The sequence below is a fragment of the Pogona vitticeps genome, chromosome 6 (genome assembly GCF_051106095.1).
Source record: "Pogona vitticeps strain Pit_001003342236 chromosome 6, PviZW2.1, whole genome shotgun sequence".
Classification (NCBI taxonomy): Eukaryota; Metazoa; Chordata; class Lepidosauria; order Squamata; family Agamidae; genus Pogona; species Pogona vitticeps.
Window position 1 is genome coordinate 5904371 of NC_135788.1, and position 17759 is coordinate 5922129.

Consider the following 17759-nt stretch of genomic DNA (forward strand, 5'->3'; position numbering starts at 1 on the left):
ACTCCAGAAAAAAACCCAAGTTACTATAGCAGATTAACACATTTTTTGGTTTTCTGCCCACAAACACTTATCAAGCGACGCAAGTTGGGGGAGAAGAGGTTTTTTTTTACCTCCCTTTCGTGCAGAAACTGAAAGAATCCAAAGGGCCATCAATCAATTCGTGTTGCTAGAAGCCATAGGCATGCTGTTTTCCCCCTCGCCCCCCCCAAAGAAAAAAGTGCCATGTAGGAGTAGGAAGGAGGGAGAGATGCAAAAAATTACAATAAGCATCTCATAGTAAGATCATATTCAGGTTCCAGTAGAGGACTTCAAACACATACCGTATTTTTCTGTATATAAGACACCCCCATGTATAAGACCCCCACACACTTTTCTAACCCCAAATTAAGAAATCTAAGTGGGACTTAGCAAGTGCAGGGGGAAAGGGTTCAAAGCACTGCAGGATCACTTTGATCTCTGCTTTCCCCTCCACTTGTTTTTGTTCTCTCCTCAGCTTACTTCCGTGTATAAGATGACCCTCAATTTTTAGTCTAAAGATTTTAGACGAAAGTATAGTCTTATACATGGAAGAATATGGTACAATTAACACTTACTACATATCTCCCCTCCTGTCTTTTTGGGAGAGCCCCTTACACATCACTAGGAAAAAAAATAAGACAAACTAAGTACATGTGCTAATTTTTATATAACAAGGTGGAATTACAATTTATTTACCGTAATTTTTTTATAATTGAACTGGAAGAAAAATGCATCAGAGTCAAGTGCAGATGATCTTGATCGGGTAAACTATCTTCTCTTGCGCTGTCCAGAGGGGCTGCTCGTTATGAATGAGGCCTCTGATCTCCCCTCCTGTGGTTCGTTCTTGTTAAATTGGGCTCCGAGAGACCAAGCCTTCAAACAGAGGATGATGTGAAAACAAAGATGATCTTCTGTTGGCCCTTGGAAAGGAGGAATGTCCTTCCTTGGCCACCCTACCCAAGGCCATCCAGACACTGGTTGCCCTATGGAGAGCAAGAAATGAAACACTTGCATTTGCATGTGTGAAAAAGAGGGGAGGGGTGGCTTTAAAGCCTGGGAGCCCATATCTTTTCCCATGATCCAGGACTCATTGATTGCCCTGGCTATTTATATGGTGTACATAAGATTAGGCATCCTTCAGTCTCGAGAGACTATGGTAACGTGCTCTGTATGGAGGACTTGGAACTGCATCTAGCGTGGCTGAAGAGGACAATTCAAGAGTGACAATCCCTTCCACAAGGTCCCCGAAGACAAATCCAATCTGTCCCCTGTCCAGCTCCCTGGTTTTGCTGGTTTCGGGTCTGCCTCTTGGCCTTGGCCTGCTGGACACAGGTCTCTGCAAAATGGGAGAGGCCATGATGCACCGCTCCCAGAATCTTCCAGCCAGTATGCCTAGCTGTGAATTCCACCAAGAACTGTAGTCTACAATGGGGTTTTCTAGAGCTGTTCTTCCACCCGGCAGAGTCATCATCCCCTTTAATATTATCTGGCACCTACCACCTGTTTGTGACATATTCCTCTTGACCATTTCTAAAAAGGAAGAGATCCGGTACCAAATACTGTCCGACACATAGCTTTTTGGAGGTGCAGTAAGAAAACTACCTTCAACGTGAACTTAATGTGAATGTCTCTGGAGATGATGCACCATGTGCCGTCTTCCAGAAAGAGTTCTCTCTGTCTGTCTGTGTGTGTGTGTGTGTGTGTGTGTGTGTGTGTGTGTGTGTGTGTGTGTGAGAGAGAGAGAGAGAGAGAGAGAGAGAGAGAGAGAGAGAGAGAGAGAGAGAACGGGTGGAAGTTAGCAAAGGACCCAAGAGATTTGCCAAAGCTTCTAAAAATGGTAAGTGATTTGACAAGCACATGGCTTTCCATCCGACTCAGATCACTTCCAAATCTAAGTGCTTATGAAAAAGCCCTACCCTCCACACACTTTAAATCTTTCCATGAGGGACAGCTGATTTAAACTATTGAGGATTGTATTCCCCCCCCTTTTTTTTTCTCTCTGTTCCTTTTTTCCCCACTAACACGCCAGATTAGACCACAGTCAAACATATTAGGGACTGGAGCCATATTGAACTGATTTAAGAGTATGTTGGGGCGAGACGAAAGGAACATCAAATTATAATTTAAAGCCCTTTATTTTTGGGGATGGGGGGGTTGGCTTCTAAGAGGCCCCGGAAACAGAGCTGGGATCTATTAGTAGGAGTTGAGTGATGACTCTCTGGACCCAAAATACCTTGGGTTATATGAGCTCATAGTGGCGCTGCGTGAGTGGGTGAAGTTCAGTTAGAAGTGAATGCGAGCAGCTTCCCAGGCCACACAACAATTTTATTTATTTATTTATTTATTTATTTATTTATTTATTTATTTATTTATTTATTTATTTATTTATTTATTAGAATTCTATCCCACCCATCTAAACCAAAGGTCTACCCCTTTCTCTTACTTCAGCTACCTCATAGGGTGTGAGTGGACATGCATTCCCTTGAGGAGAGAACTGGCCCTCCAAGAGGACACTTTAAGGGCTATCCTGTGCCTTCTGAAATTTATAGCCAGCCTGGGTGGCCTTGGGCAAGCTGCACATTCCCAGGGCACCCCACCCCCAAAAGAAGGAGATGCAAAATCATGTCTGAATACCTAGGAAACCCCAAAGGGGTCATCATAAGTCAGAACTGACTAGATGGCGCATGATTATTATGAAAGGAACAATAATCATTGGGGGAAGATCTCGATATGATCTAGAATCCCAACATAGACAGATCTTTCCATTCAGACACACCAAGCAAGACACAAGAGTTTTCAAGCACTGTTTAACAAATATGATCTGGTAGATGTATGGAGATTTGGCCATCTCATGAGAAGAGAAGATTCCCTGGAAAAGATCCTGATGTTGGGAAAAGTGTGAAGGCAAGAGGAGAAGGGGACGACAGAGGACGAGATGGCTGGACAGTGTCACTGAAGCTACCAACATGAATTTGACCCAACTCCGGGAGGCAGTGGAAGACAGGAGGGCCTGGCGTGCTCTGGTCCACGGGGGTCACGAAGAGTCGGGCACCACTTAATGACTAAACAACAACAACAGATGTATGGAGAAAACTTTAGCCAAGCTCTTGTGATTACACAGATGAGAAGTTATTAATGGGCACACTATTCTATCATTATAAATATATGAAAATAGTGAGACTCCCGGAAGGAAGTGGATTTCTAACAAGGATTTCTGAGATAGTCTTTTGAAAAGAAACATAGCTTTTTGAAGTTCAGTTTGATACGCATCCCAGTCAGCCCTGTGCTCCCTCATGCAATCAATCAATCAATCAATCAATCAATCAATCAATCAATCAATCAATCAATCAATCAATGACCAACTTAAAAAAAAGATTTGGTTGGTTGTCCCGTCTGGAAGAACCTTCTGTTTAGCTATCACGCTTAGGAGAGCCCAGTCTTTTCATGAGCCATTTAAATTAATAGTTATCACCACATCCTGTAGCACTGAATTCCACAAGCTAATTATATCATGCAAAGGCATCCTTGTGGGTCCACAGTGAAGACATCTACTTCAATGTCTGTGCTCTTATTTCTTTCCGGCCCTTCTTTCCACACCCTGCTTCTTATGTCATCTGTTCTGATGAAGATCTCAAATGGTGGCGCATGATATCACACACACACACACACAAACACACAGCTAGAGGAAGTTCTTTCCTCTTTTTTTGCCTGTCCGAAGCCTTCTTCTGTAGCGAATGGGTACAGGAAGGAGAGATTTGCTGACGCACATTCTGAGCATGTTGTCGAGAAGTTCTTTCAAGCCAATTTTTCCTGTACTGCTGTTAGCGGAAATGTTACGACATGGGGCGTTTGGAGCATGGGAAGATGAAAGTGAAACTTGATCCGGTGTCTTCATGACCAAAGAAGGATGATCCGAGAAAAGGGGGGGGCGGTTGTGGAGGAGAAGGAGGAGAAAGGAAAAAAACAACGGACAGATGTGAATTGTGTTTAATTTTACTTTGCTCACCCAAGATTGTGCAAGAATCGTTCACTGCCCTTTAATAATAGTCATCCTGTGTTTTCCAGTTAATTCTGACTTTTGGCAACCCATTTTCAGGGTTTGCCAGATAAAGAATATTCAAAAGTGGTTGACCATTCCCTTCTTTTGGGGGTGTCTTGGAACTGTGCAGAGACATCACCTTGCCAACAAAAGTCCGAATAGTCAAAGCTATGGTTTTTCCTGTAGTGATGTATGGAAGTGAGAGCTGGACCATAAAGAAAGCTGACCGCCGAAGGATGGATGCTTTTGAATTGCGGTGCTGGAGGAGGCTCTTGAGAGTCCCCTGGACTGCCAAGAGAACAAACCTATCCGTTCTGAAGGAAATCAACCCTGAGTGCTCACTGGAAGGACAGATCCTGAAGCTGAGGCTCCAAGACTTTGACCATCTCATGAGAAGAGAAAACTCCCTGGAAAAGACCCTGAATGTTGGGAAAGTATGACAGCAAGAGCAGAAGGGGACGACAGAGGATGAGATGGTTGGACGGTGTCATCGAAGCGACCAACATGAATTTGACCCAACTCCGGGAGGCAGTGGAAGACAGGAGGGCCTGGCATGCCCTGGTCCTTGGGGTCACGAAGAGTTGGACACGACTAAATGGCGACGATGGAACTGTGCAGCTTGCCCAAGGCCACGCAGGCTGCTTCTACTCACAGAAGGCACCGTGGGAAATCTGCAGCCAGATACCTAAACCGCTCGCTGACCTCTCCTGCGGTACCTATTGCCCTCCCACACACTCTTAAACAGACCTTGGGAGCTGTTAACAATTTCATGCACCATCGTGGCCTTTTCCCGTCTCAGCAGGGAAGAGGCGTTTGTGCAATTCCCTGCCTCGGGGGGCTAAAATAATGAGGGTGCTGGGCCCTTTGACTTTGGGCAGGAGGAATTGCTGTTTTCTGCTCTGCCTCAGGCGGAAAAGTGTCTTGGGACAGCCCCGAATGTCAGCTCAACGCCCGGCCCCTGTCAGCAAAGGGTGGCTACTGGCCCCAGGGGCATCCGAGACTGGCTGCTCCAACCGCCAGTGTTAAGAAGTAAAGATCCAGCTGCTGATTCCTGGACCTTTCATTCATCAAAGGGAGGATGACCTTAATCTGTGCCTCGGGTGGCGAAACATCTTAGGCTCAAGCCAACTGTCTGTTAGTAAAGACTCCGGGTGTGTATGTGATTCAGACCTTTGCAGGTTTTGCACTACAGACTCCCCGAACGTTCCCAGCTCAGACGGCCACTGACTGTAGGGACTCGGGATGTTCTAGGCATCGCAGGTCAAAAAAGTAACTTTTCCTAGCTTTGGTTTAGCTGCAGCCTGAAAGCAGTCCAAGCCAGTTCCCCAGTTGCAGTGGCAGTGTCTATTTTTAGAGGGGAAGGCTGAAGTAGTATACAGTATTTACCTTGCATGCACTCACTCAATGTCTTCACTCATCAGGGTGGCTTCGGAAGGAAAAATCAAGCGTAGCACAGAAGTGATTTGGGGTTTCCCAAAAAAACCTGAAAAGCGAAAAAGAAAGTTGATTGGTGACAGGGCAGAAACAGCGTAGAATTAAAGCTGGTGGGGGAAAAGTGGATAAAGGAGATGCTTTCTCCCCCTTCCTTATTCATTATACAAGAACCTGGGGCCTTGCATCTCGTAAAAACCAAAGGAACTCCATGGCCATACAGTGTACAGTGAAAGGGTGCAACTCACGGCCACAGGATGTGCAGAAGGCAACCAGTTCGATGGATTTGAAACGGAATTGGGCATCTTCATGGAGGATAAGTCTGTGTGTCCTTGTAAAGATACGTGATCTACAGATGTACCCATCGGGGGTCGGATAGATGGAAAACAGTCAACAACAGCAATGGCACGCTGAGCTTTGAGTGAGAGCATGCACGAAAACTTCCAGGAGACCACAGAGCAAAAGCAACTAAAAACGTTAAGAAACCCCTTCCCTTTCCTTAAATAATAAATCCCACCCCCAAAGAACAAACAGCACTTTAGTTTCCCCTAAGCCTGTCAACAGTGATTCTGTATTTATTACATTTTCTAATGTCAATTTGTTTGGCCAGCTATTCAACAGGTGAAGATGTGCAAAGCAAAGAAATGACAGTAAGCGAGGTGGATGTTGGCTTGCACTTTAAGTTGGAATGTACTTTTTTTTTAAAAAGGGGGGGGGGACATACATAGGACCAAGAGGTGCTGACATTTATTTTCCTAAAACTTCAGATTCAACGCTGGAGTTTAGTGCAAAGAAATGTTGGTGGCTTTGCTCTCGCTATAAAGTCCTGGAAGCTGGTGCTTTCGTATAAAGAGTCAGGTTCTCCATTCAATTGAGTGGCTTCAGCTGATGGCCAAACGTCTTCCCTTGCCACAGTCAAAATGCTTTGTAGATTCAATTGTATTGAAAATAAAGTTGGAGTCACTGTTTAAAAAAAACACACACAAAAAACGGCAATGCAGTTATTCTGCTCGGTGCTCAAACTCTTAATTAAGAATATTTTCTGGCAGTTGTTAGGCAGGGGATTCACAGAAAGGGAGGTGTTGGTTTTTTTAAGCCGACCAATGTATTTCCTGTTCTTGTAGACATCAGTAACGCTTTTCATTCCTTTCCTGTGTCCTTCCAGGAAATGACGGCTGCTTCTTCCAGGAATAACAGGATGAAACATGCATAGATAATTCCCCAAAGCCCCCGGGCTCATCATCAGGAAGGAACTGAAAATAAACCTGCACCCCGAGGAATCTCGGTAGACGAAACCATGCTGAACAGAGCTAAGGGGTTTAGGCACTTGAAGAAGAGGACATCTCAGGACAGAACCGGTGGAAGACAGACATACTCTACCAGTTGTGACTACATTGCCCAAGAGTTATGTCAGGGTGTTATTGCATCAATTCATGTCACACTCTCTTTGTGTTGTTATCTTTATCGTCATGGGGCAGCCTCAGTTGAACTGGGCTGTTTCAATGCAGAGGACCACACAGCTCTTTAAACGGCCTTAAATAGACTCGTTGGCACTTTGATCCGCCCACGGATCTGTCCCGACTCTGCCTGCATTCTGTCCATGTTCATAACCATCTTGTATGGGTCAAAGTTAATCTTTTTCATTCTAAGTGGCATAGCGCTTCATCAGCGTTGCAGACAGTGGCTATGTGATGCAGCGCTAAAGTTGAACAGTTTACTTGCCTATTTTATCCTTTCTGTGTTGCGGGTGAACCCAGGCGTGTTCAACTGACAGAACCCCAAAGGTTGGCTTCTCACATATGCCACGGGCCATGAAGTGTATGCTGGTTTTTCTTTCTTTGGTTCCCTAGGTGTTTTGGAGTTGGAGCCAAAGCCCAAAATATCTGGGTGGTTAGCAATCACTGGCTTTGTGCCAGACACAGTAGTCCTTCTGGCCCAAGGTACAGGTCTGGCAAGTTGGCCAACTCACCCAGTTTCTCCCAGCATCTCACCAGATGCCCCTAAAAAGCTATGCTGTGATGTGCCACCAAGTCGCTTCGGACTTATGATGATCACATCAATTAATGACCCAAATCCAATTAATGACCCAAATCCTATTACCTATACTAGGTAAGGGTTCCCCTTGACATTGAGTCCAGTCGTGTCTGACTCTAGGGCACGGTGTTCATCCCTGTCTCCAAGCAGTAGAGCCAGCGTTTGTCCGTAGACAGTTTCTGTGGTCACGTGGCCAGCGCAACTAGACACGGAACGCCGTGACCTTTCCACCGAGGTGGTACCTATTCATCTACTCGGATTTTTACATGCTTTTGAACGGCTAGGTTGGCAGGAGTTGGGACAAGCAACAGGAGCTCACTCCGTCATGTGGATTCGATCTTATGGTGGCTGGTCTTCTGACCTTGCAGCCCAGAGGCTTCTGCGGTTTAACCCGCAGTGCCACCACGTCCCCCTTAATTAGGCCCATTGATCAGAGATGTCGTACTGGAAGAGAGCTTTTTGGATAACCTGGACTGCCAGAAAGACAAACCAGTGGGTCTTAGAGCAAATCAAGCCTGAACTGTCTCTGGAGGCAAAAATGAGGAAACTGAGACTGTCCTCCTTTGGGGCACATCCTGAGAAGGCAGGATTCTCTGGAAAAGACAATATTCCTGGGAAAGATGGAAGGCAGCAGGAAATGAGGAAGATCAAATATGAGATGGACCGACTCCCACAGGGAAGCCACAGGCTTGAGTTCCCAAGACGTGAGCAGAGCTGTGAAGGGCAGGAAATTTACCTCAGCCAAGGTCTCCATAAGTCGGAGGTGCCTTAACGACACATTAACAGGAACAAGGAACAAATCTATGGCATTTGGTGAGTTAACCCCTCTGTAAACAAGAAAGGCAGGTTAAAAACATTTTAAATGGATAAATGAATAAGTTGTCGCTAAAGTAGGTGCATTTGAATCAATGGGACTTATGGAGGACTTGACTCACTAAGTTCCTATTGATACAATGGGTCTACTCTAGTGTGGTTTACTATGCAAAGCAAGAAGATTTGGGTCAATGTCTTCCAAAATATCCTAACCGCCCAGAGTGGTCGACCAGACCAGATGGGCGGGATATAAATAAATAAATAAATAAATAAATAAATAAATAAATAAATAAATAAATAAATAAATAAATAAATAAATAAATAAATAAATAAATAAATAAACAAACAAACAAATAAATAAATAAATAAATATTATGAACAGCTCTGCTCACATGTTGCTGACTAAAAGCCTTCCTTGATCGACTCTCTTTTTTTGAGTCAATTTAGTGGCATGTATTGCCTCTAAAGATAGCTGTTAATAATCCCATTTTGTTCAGCTGTGGCGGCTTTAAAAGGAGATTGAAAATTATAGCCAACTGAACACCTTCCAAGTGCTTTGGACTACATCCCCCATCATCCCTGGCCATTGGCCATGTTGGCTGGGTTATATGAGAGTTGAACGCCTAGACAGCACCTGACTGCCTAGCTTGATGGAAACCAACGTCCAGAAAAGGGCAGCCGTGGACCACCTCTGATGTATTCAGCACAGCACGTAGTATGACTCAGAGGTATACTATCATTGGCCATGGAGGCTCTGTGATGACTAATAGGTATAGACAGAAGAATGCTTATGTTCTATTAAGGAAGAGATCTTAACTCTTTTTCAAAAAAGTTTAAAAAGAGGAAGGAGCCGTTCCCTTGAACAGCCCTGGACTCACCGATAATACTTGGTTTGATTCAGAACAAGGTGATTTCCCCAGGCCACTCGGGACCCTTCGTCAGATACTCAGTCTCTCTCTCTCTCTCTCTCTCTCTCTCTCTCTCTCAAATGACTAGAGCCATTTGGCTCATTTTATGAGGGGTCAGTTTTACGACTTGATTGCAGAAGTATTTACTTGTCCTTGAGCATTCTTGGGCCAGAGGAGAGACGCAGCTTGCATGCAGGATGTGGCTGAACTTTGTGTGCCGTTCGGCCTGGAGGGAAAGTCAATAGTTCAGGAGTTAATTCACGAAGGGAAGAGAGTTTCAAACACACACACACACATCCACGGACACACAAACACAAGGTCAGGCTCCCATGACCAGCAGATAGGCCAGCAGCGCTATCCGAAAAACCTTGTAACAGATACCTGGGCGCCTGCAAAAAGACAGGTCTTGAGCTGCACTTAGCAGCTTTTTTTCCGGAACCTTCCACCGGCACCAACTTTATTCTTAAAGATGCATTCAGTGCTCTGCGCCACTTTGGAGGTGACCTTTTTATGCATGCAATGGCCAATGCCATTGCTACAAGCGTGAGTGATTTTTGTGATCTCTGGCTCTTTCTCAGCCTCATCTACCTGACAGAGTTGTTGTGAAGAAAAATGGAGGGGTGGGAAAAACCATGTTATGCTTCCTTGACACGTTCGGTGGAAATATGAGATGTTAATACGATTAATAATAACAGCAAATGAGGATAGCTGTGGATAACTGTGGTTAGTCAACGATGAGTGAAGGCAGGTAGCTAATGAATGAAGGCAAGCAATGAGGAGTGATGGCATGTAATTAAAAACATCCACTTCTGCCTTCATTCCTGGGTTTACTTTCTTCCAACCTGGATGTAGAAGTCAATACATGATCTTGATGCATCAGCAAAGAAAACAGAGTTTTCCCTGAATGTGGCTTGTGTTGTCTGCACCACCCCAACCTCCCCATGTAGCCTAGACGCATCATCATAACATATATGGCACATCATCATTTCTCCTTTCTCACTGAAAACTGCTTCTCACACCTAGGAGATATCTGTGTGCATTTCCTTTCCTGGGATCCAGAGCTTGTAAAAGTTACTTTTTTTGGACCACAACTTCCAGAATCTACAACATATTATTGTCAGTAGTTGCATAGGAGCTGTTTTTTTTCAAAAGCCTTTCCAAATTCTAGTGGACACTTCAGACTTTTACAAGAATGGATTGTAATCCTTGGTGAAAAAGTGCACATTCATTCATTCATTCATTCATTCATTCATTCATTCATTCATTCATTCATTCATTCATTCATTCTCCCATGAGTTAAAGCTCTCCTGCTCCCTTTCTTTGCCCATCATCCTGCAAAAATAGGTCAGTTTGTATTTCCAGCCTGCAGTTCCCCCCACGGAATTTCAAGGCTGAGTGGGAATTTGAACCCAAGTCTTCTGCTTCCTAATCCAGCGCTCTAACCACTAAACCAGAATGGCCAGTGGTCATTCTGGCTACAGGATTCAGGGAGCTGTAGTTTAAAAAATAAATAAATTAAAAACCTGCCCAAGTTATATTCTCCTGACATAAGGCTGGGACGGATAGTCTTGCATCCCCATCTCATCTTAATGGCTCATTAATTAGCAATTGTTGTTTTAGAGGACAAGCCATTAAGGGGGAATCATGCTGACCACTTCCTGCTCTGCTTTTCTGCCATGATGTATAACTGGCTTGTATAAGCCTGAGCCACCTGCTGAGCTAATGATATTTAAAAACCCAACCTAGCCATTTCCGTCTCTTCACTTGTCATTGTGGCAATCTAGTTGTTTTATTCCGAATAAATTTTGGGCCTTTTCAGGTTTTTTTGGGCTGACCTCTCGGTACTGAATCACATTTACATGGTTACTTGCAACAACTGGCATACGTTTTCCAGCCGGGGGGAAAAAACAGAAGGAAAACAAATATATTCTACTTATATATTGTATCTTGCCAATGCCACTTAGTAGATTTCTTCTGGTGGTGAGCAAGATCCGTATGGGAACATCTGGAATTCATAACCTTTCGCTGACAGTTAAATCCCATAAAAGTTACGCGGTGGATGGCAGGAATGGGAGAAGCCCGGTTTAATAGGTCTGTACAACCAAGGAAACCAGCATTTCCTCCCTCGGCTGTATTAGGCAAAAGACTTTAAGTGGGAAATTGGTGGGAGCGATTCCTTGCACTGTTATTGTTCTTACAATATGGAGAGCCAACACCTCCTCTGGAGCAGAAGAGTGGCGTAAAATAGATTGATTTTCCAGGAGCTGCTTCTGTCTCAGGTGCTAAACCCGTTTGCCTCATTTTGGAGGGCAAAGACGAGAAAAGTTGGCCAACTCTGCAAGGATAGATCATTCTTGCGACTGTCTTGCTGTCCTATTGGTCGGCCCGTTAATGAGGTACGCTGCCATGGAACATGGGGGTTCTACATGGAAAGGCGATGGATTCGCCTTTCCTCCCTGAACATCTTCCAGTCCTGCCAAACCAGTTGGACCAGCACATGGCCTCCAGCAACGCACAGGCTGCGCACCACTGCTTTCAGACTCTGAGAAGTTTCCTTCGGCAGGCCGTGCGCCAGCTCCTCACAACGCCCCCGGCACATTGTGAGCAAATGCTTCATCAAGTACAGTAGCGAGGAAAGCACGCAACGCCTTCTGTCGTGCTCCCTCGATCAGGTCATTTGTAAACATGGGAACGTTGCAAGGCCATTCTGTTATCTAATTTCTTTGCAACTGTCTGTAATCAAACGACTCAGAAGCAAAATAGAGATTGCTGTTTAGAGAGCGGAGGGAGGTAAGCACTCTGTGGTGCCCGGGAACTAGCACATACTTTAGAGGTATATAAAATATAAAAGAGGTGCAAAATTGCTCAGAGACTGCCAGGAATTGGGTGGGTGCGTGGGAGCAACAACAGTTTTTAATGGACTTTAAACATTCACTTTTAATATCATTCGTACAAGACTCTAAGTGAATTATACAAGGTATAAAGGTTAGGAATGGTTTCTCGCCTCTAGCCGCTTTCTTACGAACTAGGATCTTTCACAGCTAGAAATGCACTTAGCCTGGTTTAAACACAAACATAAACTGTTAGCTCTGGTAAACCAAATTGGTCAAATTAAAAACACTCTACAGGTACAGATTATTCTCGCGCTCTTTTCAACACCCCTGTATTTCAGTGTCTGGATGGTTTGTGCTATTATCGTCCAAGCCATACGGCTGCAGTTGGAACAGAAATATTTTCACCATGGGCGGCTCGGCCATGTCCCAAACAAGTCAAAGCTGACAAAAGTTAATGTTTTTTGGAACTACAACTCCCAGAATCCCTCAGTCAGCATGGTCACTGAACTGGAGTAACAATACAAAGGAAGGAAGGAAGGAAGGAAGGAAGGAAGGAAGGAAGGAAGGAAGGAAAAAGAGGCATTTTATAAGCTCTGCCCCGCTGGGGGAAATGAACCAAACTGAGGGGCCAAATCATTCGCAGCTTATACTGAGTGCGAATTTGCAAAAGTGACCCTATTAGGGTGGTGGTTTGGGAGTGGGTGGGGAGTGCCGAGTTTTGCCACCCTCGATGCTTGGTTCTGCAAGGCCCATCATCCACAGACACTCCCAAGGAGAACTCAGCTGATACCTCTGAGTATAGTGGCACAGTGAGGATTTCAACCCCTGGCCCCTGGTTCTGCAGCCAGGCACTCCACAACCCACTGAGCTATGCAAAAATTCCATATTACATATAGAGCGTCATTATACAGAGGAGCCCATTCCTATGGGATCAGCAGGAATAGGACTGCAGATAGGCAATAGGGTGCCCGAACTTTTTTGCCACTTATGCAAAATTTATAAATTTTGTTGCTGGTTTTGCACTCCCTTGGATTCCCCCCCCCCAAAAAAAGAGAGAGTAAGGCTTTGGCAACAGGTGAATGATATTGATTATATTACCAACAATGAATCCATGACAAAAACAAACAAACTTTCGCTTTGTGAAATGCTACAAAGACCCCTACAGAAAAATTTGCTGGCTTCTCAGCCACCATTGTAAGAAACTCCATCTGTCACCTATTCTTTGCTAAGTCATGCCTGGAGATTGTCGAGGGCCTTTTACTCAACAGCTCTATCGCAGTGCCTGGTTTGGCCAGGGGTTGATCCAGCACCGCGCTACTTCCCCGCCCCCCCTTATCTGCCTCTTGTTAAATGGGCTGCATGCCATGTTTATATTGCGGCCATGCATTTCCTTTGGCAGTCTCTCCTTGCTGTGGATGCATACAGGAGAAAGGGCATCTCCTGGGCACAAAGATTTGCCCTGATCCTCCCAAGGACCACACACGGTGTCATCGCACTCTTCCTCAAATCAAAAAAAATCCCCTGTTTCTTTTCTCCTGCCCCCACGTTCTCATTTCCCCTTTCCCAGTCTCCTTCCAATTTCCTGTTTACAAGGTGTCGCTCTGAAGCTGAATCATGACTGCGGGAGCGGCTTTATGACTTCTGGGGAAATTCGGCCAAAATTGGTGGAAAGACACATGGGCGTCTCTCAAGAAACAGGGTGGGCGGGTGACTGAGCCCGCCTCTCGTGGGAGAACGCCAAGGTTGTGGGAAAGCACAAACTCTTGCATAGGGCCAGAGGTTTGCCTTCTTTCCCCCTTCTGGAACCTTTCTGCCTATAAAAGGACTTTTAGAACAAAAGCTGCATTTCATCTTGCACCTAACCAATCCAGACTTGGCGTCTTAGTCAACTCCAAGCCCATGGATGATGTCATGGCAAGGAACTTTACTTTCTCAGACTAGGACCCCAAGGGCATTATTTATCCACAGGCATAAATACAAGTACATATATATTGGGGGGGGGGGAGGAAACGGGAGACAGGGAAGAGGGATTGTTCTTGTGGTTTAGTCGTTTAGTCGTGTCCGACTCTTCGTGACCCCATGGACCAGAGCACACCAGGCCTTCCTGTCTTCCACTGCCTCCCAGAGTTGGGTCAAATTCATGTTGGTCGCTCCGATAACCCTGTCCAACCATCTCATCCTCTGTCGTCCCCTTCTCCTCTTGCCTTCACACTTTCCCAACATCAGGGGAAAATAGTATTTCCAAGTGTCAACCACATTATTGACTCAAGTAGTGAATTCAAGAGCTTGTTTATGGCATAAAAACCCTGTTAATCCTGGTTTTCAATCACCCCCTAAATCCATAACAAGTCAGAGAATTATAGTTTGCAGTTGATGTAAAACTAAATTCACTGCAGTGCAATTCTACCTAACTACGTCTTCTCAGAAGTAGGCCCTCACTGAATTAACACACTCATAGGTTAAGTGTGCATAGGGTGGCACGCTTCTGCCTTTTGGACCTTCACCCTCTCTGGACTCATTCAGGACATTAGGCGCAACTTGGAAAAACTTTTGCTCTTTGGTCATAAGAACTGCACGATATATGGAGTGCATTTTAAAAAAACCTGCATTGTACCCATGTCTGTGCACAGTCAGTTTCAGCCCTAAGCCAGCATTTACGTATTTATTTCAGGCTTCCCCAATGGGCAAAACTCAAAATATGGCAGACTATGATGGCCACTATTCCCAGCTAATGTGTGGGTTAGCAGGGATGATGAGGGCTGAAGCCTAGCCCCTCAAGAGATCACACCAAGCTGGCCCCCGTTTTTAAATTGCACAACATCCAAAACAGTTTGAAATAAAAATGATAAAATACATTGTAATAGCAAGATCAAACAACACATAGTGTAAAAATCAAATGTGAGATTCTTTCCCCTGATTCCATGCCCATGTCTGTGGAACTCCTTGCCACAGGATGTGGTGATTGGCATCTGGCCGAGATGCCTTTAAAAGGGGATTGGACAGATTCCTGGAGGAAAACTCCATCGCAGGTGACAAGCCATGATGGAGATGTATAATCTCCAGGCTTAGAAGGAAGGGACCTCCAAAGGCCAGATGCAGGGGAAGAGGGATCAGGAGACAGGGACCTCCTGGTCTCGTGGGCTCCCAGAGGCATCTGGGGGGCCCCTGTGCGGTCCGGAAAGCTGGACTCAATGGGACCTTGGCCTGATCCAGCAGAGCTCTTCCTATATTCTTATGTTCAGGTTCCGCATCTCTGAGCGGGTACAAAAAACGAACAAACAGGGAAAGATGATGCCAGTGTCAACAATGCTGTACAGAATGGACCATGACTTTACGTAGACTTTGCACCTGATGTAACAAGAAGGAAGGTCCTAAACAATTGCACAAATTACTATTGCTCGTGTTATAGATTTATATATTTGCTTCTTTGAAAATTTTCTCTCTGAACTGAGATCTGGGACAGCAGCCGAAAAACAACAGAGTTAAAATGCAGCAAAGTGGGAGGGGGGAGATAAGAATCAAACCCATGATGATTATGAAAATGCCTTTAAAATTAAAACATTTTGGAATCTTTTCATTAAAACGTCAATAAACATTTGCACAGAGAGAGAGAGAGAGAGAGAGAGAAATCATATCATTAAAAATCTGTGCTTTGAGGCTCTTAATCACCAAAGGCCTGTCTAAAGAAAAAGGTCTTCGCCTGGAAGAACAAGAGGGAGGATGGAATTGGAGCCTCTCTTGGCAAAGAGTTCCAATTCCTGGGAGCAACCACTGACCAGGCCCTGTCTTGAGCCCACACCAAATGCCCTTTGAAGATGATGGAATGGTGAAAAGGGGCTCTCTTGCAGATCTCAAAGCCTGTGCAGGCTTGTATGGGAGAATATAGTTTTTCAGATAGCATAGACCTATGACACAGAGCGTTTTACAGGTCATAACCTATAAGCATACTTTATATTAACTTCCTTAGTTATTCGGCATTATCATACGTTATTGTCCTCCGAGCATAGACTGTTTGCACACTCTATTCTGGTGATTCCCAGCCTTGGGTTCCCCAGATGTTCCTGGACGACAGCTTCCAGAAACCCCAGCCAGCGCAGCAAGTGGGGAAGGCTTCTGGGAGTTGTAGTCCAAGAACATCTGGGTGACCCAAGGTTGGCAACCAATGCTCTGTTCCCTCCACCATCGTCACCCAGGAAAAAATAAACCTGCCGCTGCAGCCGGCAACTTTGGTCCGACTCTCCTTCTTTCCTGTAAAACAATTCAAAATTATTGTAAGCCGAGCTGTTGTTATCTTGAGATAAGGTGTTGAATAAACAAGGCCCATCTTATCTGATACCTGTCACAGTCACGCCCCTTTTTGCGGCCATCTAATTCGCCCGCTTCCTGCCTGCTTGCATCTTTTTAATTATTTTTTTAACATTAAAAAGTAGACATCCTAGGCGGGCATTGCGAGCCGCTTGTCGCCTCCGCTCAGATTCCCTCGGGGATGCGTGGGAAATGCCATCGGGCTGAACAGGATTTTTGTTCGTCGTTAAGCTCACGGAGTTAGGCACCTATGCTGGGGAGCCAGAGGTTGATGGTTCGATTCCCCTCAGTCCCTCCTGCGAGTAAAACCAGCCTGTGTGGCCTTGGTTGGTCCCAGCATGACCCCAGAAAAAAGGGAACGGTAAACCCCTTCGGAGTCGACCGAGGAAATCCTGGAAAGGGTCACCATCAGTCCGAGTGGACTAAACCATGCATGTTTATTTCAACGGCATATGAGATAGGTTATCCCATGAACTAAAATGAGGATCGGCGGGAACGAAGAGAACAAAATGGCAGCCAAACCTAAGAGGTCAATCAAGATCAAGGCCGGAGTGGTGTTCTTTTTATGGGACAAATGTTTCCAGTTTGAAGGAAAGAGGTTTAGATTACAGCCATAAAGCTCACAGACCCAAGCTGAGGAAGCTTTTCTCTCTCTGGATACTATTAAGATGGCTAGTTGTGATCTTTGGGCTGTAATAATGAAGCACACATTTTTATGAGTCAGCTCCCCCAGCGTGCACATGCACACGTGCGCGTGCGCACTCACAGAGAGAGAGAGAGAGAGCAAAAAGAACGAATAAGACAGAAACTGAATGTACCTTTTGCTTAACAAAAAAACCCACCCCCTATTCAATAATACAGTTTGTTTCCAAAGGAAACAGTCATGCTGTACGTATCTGACAGAGCTACCTAGATATTGTACCTCCTCCAAGCACACAACCTAGTTTATTCATTTTTTTAAAATCCCTACTTGACAGCGCAACAGGGCAATGCTGGTTCACACACCTTCTCATAAAGAGCCCAATGTTGTCTTTCATCTTGACTTTTTTAAACACCACACAAAACCCTTTCTGCTATGTTTTTACATACTGTTCCTCCATTCTAAAGACAAGAACCACCTTCCCATCATCATCATCATCATCATCATCATCATCATCATCATCATCATCATCGTCGTTGTTGTTGTTGTTGTTGTTGTTGTTGTTGTTGTTGTAAGCCACACTTTCGGACAAACAGGTCTGGCCCTTCCTGTGACCTCATGGAGGGACCCTCACCAGCACCTTGTAGGAGAATCTTCTTCAGAGCTCAAAGACATGAAGATATTGTCCTAGTTTTTAAGATGTAGGCGATGCTCTCTGCTAGCCAAGAATGGTTTGT

The 17759-nt window shown here is 45.0% G+C and overlaps 1 long non-coding RNA gene across 1 annotated transcript; it reads right to left on the reverse strand.

Moving 5' to 3' along the window:
* Positions 1 to 566: 566 nt before the first annotated feature.
* Positions 567 to 17512, reverse strand: LOC144583708 (uncharacterized). The gene is made up of 4 exons (XR_013537629.1): positions 9214 to 17512; positions 5737 to 6451; positions 5444 to 5540; positions 567 to 1001 (listed from the first exon to the last, which is right to left on the reverse strand). It is a non-coding gene; the product is annotated as an uncharacterized LOC144583708 (long non-coding RNA).
* Positions 17513 to 17759: the final 247 nt, after the last annotated feature.